The sequence below is a fragment of the Atta colombica genome, unplaced genomic scaffold (genome assembly GCF_001594045.1).
Source record: "Atta colombica isolate Treedump-2 unplaced genomic scaffold, Acol1.0 scaffold1, whole genome shotgun sequence".
In the NCBI taxonomy this organism is placed as follows: Eukaryota; Metazoa; Arthropoda; class Insecta; order Hymenoptera; family Formicidae; genus Atta; species Atta colombica.
In genome coordinates, this window is record NW_017259183.1 from 5,402,964 (window position 1) to 5,410,162 (window position 7,199).

At 30.2% G+C, this 7,199-nt stretch overlaps 1 protein-coding gene across 1 annotated transcript in view; it reads left to right on the forward strand.

Moving 5' to 3' along the window:
* LOC108688191 (UPF0489 protein C5orf22 homolog) overlaps positions 1 to 7,199 on the forward strand; it is a 581,071-nt gene that overhangs the window by 378,186 nt on the left and 195,686 nt on the right. The window lies entirely within an intron of this gene.

The window sequence follows — 7,199 nt, forward strand, 5'->3', positions numbered from 1 at the left end:
TTTAAATATGATATAATATAGGATTTCAGTATAAACAAAAATTTGCGATAAGCTTTTTATTCTTTTACTCAATAAAACAATTTACTCTTATTTAAACATAGAAGAACCAATAGATATTTATGCACTTATACAGAATAATGATATATTGACTATATATTGATTTATGAGGAATAAACATAATGTATAATATATGAAATAATAAAAATTCAAGCAGTAATAAGATAAAAATGAGAATTAAAGAAAGAGGCGGCGTATATTGTCCATGTCTGCGTTTTCTCTTGATGGGCCATTGCGGCACTATTAACAGAAGTGGATTCGTGTAGAACGGTCTGTCTTGTAAGTGGTCTGGCTCCCTGGCTTCTACATCGACTTCCTCGATAGAGCGTAAACACTGGCCGAACGAGAAGCTCGGTACCTACCTCACTCTACCGTCTTCCCACGGCTGTTGACATGTTTTGTGTTCATTAGTCGACTCTCGAGAGTCCAGTATCTGCCGTTGCATAGTTCCATACCAGAGACGCGCACGCGGTCGCGACATGTACACACATTCATAAATGTGTGCGTACACATATGTGCGCGTTGTTCCACAACCTTTTGCCACAGCGTGAGAATACTTGAAGTTATACCACGTTACTTGTAGACCTTATTCCACAAATGTATTCCCATTCCCGCGTTCTCAAACTTTTACTATTCACAATAGAATGATATTGATCACTATTAAGAACATTTCCATTTCTTCGTATATATTAGCTGAATTAATTCCCAATATCTGCATGATAAAGATTATTGTATTACATGATGCTTTAAACCAGGAAAAATTCGAGGAGATATATTCGAGGCGAATAAATGATATGTCAAATCTATATTTATCACAAAAATGTTTATTTCCGGCATCAGCATCTGTTGAGATTAATCAGCTTTCGATTAATATGGATGCACAGATGGAAGCTTTGCAACGTGCGATGACCGTGATAATTCATAAAGTGAGAAAGATCGATGTCTTAAGAAAACAAAGAAAAGTATATGACATAAACTTTTTAAGTTTGTTCATAAAGCTTTTCTCGAATTAACTAAAATTATTCAAAAATCAGCGAGCAATAAAAGATATTTTGTTAATATATTTAATAAATTTAACATACCTATATAATTATCAATATAATTATCAATTTAAAGAATTCCCCATCCCATGTCAATTATTGATGATAAATACTGGTGAACCATATCAGATCTTCAAAGATTCAAAGATCAGATCAATAATTGACATGGGATTTTTCTTTAATTTAAAATAGTTGTAAAGCGAAAGAATATGTTAATTTATTTATACTGGAGGAAGGCTCTGTGTAACCAAATATTTAATTAATATTATAATTTATATATTGATAATTATATGATATGTTAAATTTATATTAAATATATTAACAAAACACCTTATATTGCTCGTTATTTGGGCGTTGATCTTTTAATTGTTTTGCATTGCAAATTTCGAGTGTTTATTTATATTCTTGTCTTGATAACTAAAATTACATAATTAAGTTAATATATATCTGTGTAATATATACTAAAACAAACATAAACGTTTATAAGAAAGACTTATATTTTTATCAAAAGCTACTTATCGAAATTTATTATTTTATCATTAAGGATTGCGCTTCAGCAACATTAAAGGAGATCAGTAGTATAGAAATGTCAATCAAACAATTCTGGCAAAATAATAATAAGCGAATAGATATTAATCATATTCATGCTGTCATATGTGAAAATCAATTCTGCAAAAATAGCAAACTCGCAATCGTTGCGTTTCACTATTTCTAAATCTATATTCGTTGCACTGTCGAGGGATATAATGAAAACATCGAACCTAAGAACCATGACTGCAACCATTAATTCTTGCGTCTTCCATCACGATCCTCACAGCAATCATTAATTCTTGCACCTTCCATCTTGTTCGTTCTGAAGCGATCATCCTAGCTGCTCGGTGATGGTACGTAAGACCTTTAAATGGAATGGTTAATGTATTACATCTTGAGCCACAAGTGTTGTATTTGACAAAAACGTGTCTTCTAATCTGGCTTATGCATAAACAGGATGTATTGTTTACGCGCCTCAGCTTCTTTCCACTATATTTTTTTATACTACAATATTTTTTATACTACACTGAAAAAAAAAACTTGGCTGCACATAGCATAGCATTTTTAATTGATTGCAGCAGCCAATTAAAAATGCTATGCCATTTAATTTGCTGCAGAAGCCAATTTTTTCTTTTAGTGTAAAATGCACGCGAAAAATATTTCTAGCGAATATGCTACATATAAATAGATATTTGTCTTCGAGACATACACAGATCGCAATTAAGTTTTGGGCAAACAAAAAGTACATTTTCGTTCCGGATATAATCATAAGATTACATTGTACTGTATGCGTACTTGTTACATGGCAACGCTGATCACCAATCAACAAATCTACCCGCGGGTATCACAGTCGTATCATTAATCATTAATATTGTAGGTATCGGATCTCTCCGGATAGTAACTCAAAAATGCATACACAGTTAGTCAGACATAAGTCTAGCAAGTGTGCGGAAGTGCATGGAAGGCGCATCTCTTCGCTACTTAATGTCGTGATTGCATTTGTATGGATCTGATCGACCGTCTACGTTGAGAGCAAGAAGTTAAAAGGACGCCGGAGGATCATGAAGTTGAGATCATGGTGTAGCCTTTGCGAATACCTTTTTTACATCTCTGAGAAACTAAGATGAATACCGGAGATCTGCCACAAGTCATTATATCTGTGTTTATTTATTTGATTACAACGCTCCAGATACTTCAGCTATCTGCCGTAATGCACAGTTTGCTTAATGTATGCTTAATGAATGCTAGGTTGTAAAATCTCTAATGTGTAGTTTAATAATATATCAAAAAAAAATTACGCAAGCGGGATGCTTCCGATAATGGTAAAGTAAAAGCTTTTCAATTATAGACAGCTAAAAAAGAAATAGTTTTTCTAAAAAATTAATCAGAGATACAATTCTACAATTTATATTAAAAATGTAATTACATTAAAATGAACAAGCTATAATTTTCTTACAGGATAAAAGTTCTTTAGGGATGACGTTTTCAAGATGCATAAGTCATCACTCTTAATTTTTATATATTCAAAAGAGTTCTCATGTTTTATTAATATATTAATAAACATTTAAAAATTTTTTTATATGTTATGCATTTTATATTAAAAGTGTAATTACATTAAGATGAATAAGCTGTAATTTTCTTACAGGATAAAAGTTCTTTAGGGATGACGTTTTCAAGATGCATAAGTCATCACTCTTAATTTTTATATATTCAAAAGAGTTCTCATGTTTTATTAATATATTAATAAACATTTAAAAATTTTTTTATATGTTATGCATTTTATATTAAAAATGTAATTACATTAAGATGAATAAGCTGTAATTTTTTTACAGGATAAAAGTTCTTTAGGGATGACGTTTTCAAGATGCATAAGTCATCACTCTTAATTTTTATATGTTCAAAAGAGTTCTCATATTTTATTAATCTATTAATAAACGTTTTAAAATTTTTTATATGTTATGCATTTTGCATTCATGTTTTCCTATAATTTGTAATGCATTATATTTAATATCTAATATATGCACTCCTTCCACGTCACTCTTCACGTCATCTGCTAATTTTGCTTGCATGGAAGATGTGATTAAATCATTCTACAAGAATTTCCGCGAGAGAAGAAGGTTACTTGCATCGTGACGACCGCAATGTTTCCTTCCTTTTGGAGAATATTCAGGATACCCTGAACGTATTATAGTATATTAACGCGAAACGATTATATTAACTCATTCATTTCTTAGTTTTCTTTATGACTTATGCAAGCTGTGTAAAACGCACGTATAATCATAGAAATCGATTCCTGATAATATTTTATTTGACTGGTACATATTATGTAAGTATGGGGCAGATAACGAATCACGAGTTTGCAACTAGCTATTACTCTTGACGTTATCTGCATTGAGTTTCACCTCCAGACGTCGATATAATATTTATATAATGTTGCATCTATTTGATTAATCTTCCAACTATTTCTTCTTCAACACAAATAAAAAATCAGTCGTTGAATTGTTTATCAGCAACATCTTAACGAAAGGAAAGTTTCCTCCGGTAAACAGGTTTTGCAAATATTTCTACGAGAGGTCTCACGACGGGATGTACTGCTGCTACTACTATTATTATTATTATTATTGTTATTATTATTATTATTATTAACGGCTGTTTGTTGAGCGTAAGCAAGTGCATGGCACGGTTAATAACAGTTATTATTCATCGTTAATGGATAAATTAATCTTTTGGTGACATGAGATCACTCGATAGACTCTCGATCTAAATGTCGTGGCACGGCACGAGACGAAGCAAATCCGTGGCGTCTTATAATATGACGCAACAACATTGTGGAAATTATTCGCGGCGCAATATTCTAGGTATAAATAATCGTAAAGTCTTGATAAAACGTGTAAATTTCCAAAAAGTATGTTGAATGGAATATAATATCATTTATTCCATTTATTCCATTGTGTACTATGTATTTGTGATTAAATTATTACATTTACAACAATATGTGTTTTACCGAGATGTAACTTTGGCTAAAATTATCAGGAGTGTGATTTAGTTATTTGAGGATTGTTTTTCTCAAAAACTTATTTATTTAAACAACATATCACGTAAACATTTAATAACTGTTGTAAGATCAACATTTAATTCTCTGGCAAGTTCTGAAGAGGATTGTGCTGCATTTTCATCCAATAATGCTTGCAAATCTGCATTTTCCAGCTTTTATCGTTAACATTGAAATTTCTTTTAAATCGAAAGAACCAGTATTCACATATCTTAGGACCACTACACACAAAATAAACTGCATAAACATAGCATAAGACCTCTGAATCAATGATCCAACAAAAAGACGCCACATGTGATGTTCATTTCATGTGTGGTGGCTCTTAATGGATGGAGCAACATCACCACAAGTTTCTATCAGAATTCTAACAATCTTCGTTTTCTTCTGATTAAGCAACGCATGTCGAAAATGCTCTTTAGGAAGCTCCATTTTTTTATAAATACGATGTTTACTGCATTTGTTGTTAGTAAACGATCTTGTAAAACCTTCGAAACTAAATCACATTTCTAATAATAATGTAGTTTTAAATTGCAAATATGAAAGCTTTGATATTTTATGAATTATGTGTTCTCTAATTAATCATTATTATAGTTTTTTATCAAGTGTGAAACGATTAATATTCAATGATAAGAAAGGCTGTAGAAAAGATTCATGCGACTTTTTAAATATACTAACAAATTTTGTTGTGTAGTAGCTTACGTAGCTTCAATTATATTTTTAATATTTAACATTAAGCGATATCTTTTGATATCTCAAAAATTTATAAGACAAGATAAATTATTAAAACTAATTATGTATACATGTTATTAAAAAAATAATAAATTGCAATATGTAATATCAATTTTTAAAATATTTCTAAATCTATAGTTCTAAATTTGTATGTAGACAGCGATTTCTATTAATTATGTACCACATGTAGAATATACAAATATAAGATCGTACATTGTTAGTTGGTTGCGTGCTTGTTTGCTATATGTATCCAGGAATTGTCCTATTGTCGGAAATAATAACTCTCGGAAGCATGAAGACCTCGAGAACTTCATGCAACCGAAGTATATCTAATTTAACTTACGGGTTGAAAATAAGCAAATTTTACAATTATTTAAAATAACGTTTGTATAACTAAAGTTCATGTATATATCTATCATATTGTGAAATAGGAGTAAATTTTATCAAGATAATAAACTCTTATATTACAACAGAATAAATTAACAAAAAGTAGAATGTATTGAGAATTTGTGTGTAAGTATATCGTGTAACTTTTTGCATTTTAGAAATACATATTATGTTCTATAATTGTGTGATATTTGTATTTGCAAGTGAAATGAAACAACAATTATTGTTTTTATCACTACTTTATTTTTTTATGGTTAAACCGAGCAAAAATTGCTCGCAAATGAAAAAATTCGCATAATATACATATATATATATATATGAGTGCAAGATTTTTTTTTTAAATTAGCATATCTTTTATACATACTAGTAATGAAGGAGTTGAGCAGAATAACTCATCGATATGGAAAAATGTTGGTGATTCATTGGCCACGTACGTCTCAACTATCTACGTGCACATACAGGAACTAATGGAGAATGTGCGTGATTGAAGTTTTACATCTTGTTTTTTTCTCATCCTTAGACAGTTTATATTGGATTAATGATCGCGTCCTTGACTTCACAGTAACACATAAACTTCGCGTATACTTTGAAGGCGAAGGTTGCAGTTAACGTGTTATCTAGAATCTGGAATAGTTATACATGTATCCTCAAATATCAACTGATGCGAAATGAATTATTACAATTTGTTACGTAAAAAAATAAAAGGCAGTTATTGGAAATAACGTATATAACATCGAACGTGACTTGAAATTGTCATTTTATAACTATATATCATAAATTATATATCATTAGACTTTTATTGATAAATGATTTTCCTTTAATTTAACTTAACTGTCCTTATAATATATTATATATAGATATTGAAATATATTCTAAAGCGAGAGAATAATTGCAAGATAAATTATATTAATTTTATATGATTTATTACTTATATGTCTTACTATGTAAGAGAGAAGATATAGTCTAAAACCGGCTGTACACGAATAGTAAAATGCTGCATAGAAGTTGTGTCAATTTGATGCGCGTGCAAGCATCCAGATGATAATGAAGCAATGTACGTATATACGTGCGGTGACTTGACACGGCATCGTAGTACGTTTGTGTGCATTGCTTCATTATTATTTAAATTCTGCTTAAACACGCGGCAAATTGACACAGAGTCTACAATATCTTTTTGCTACTTGTGTGCAGCCGAGCGAAATGGAATTTTTCACAGAATCATTATTTAGAATCACACGTGTAGAACACAATAGAAATTTTTATACTAAATTATGTAAAACATTTTAAGTCACAAGCAATTCGTTATGCATGAATTTACAGATGTTTATGTTGTTAATATATTTATATTTCTGCATGAGTATATGCATTGAGAAATATCTTTTTAATAGATATATATATATATA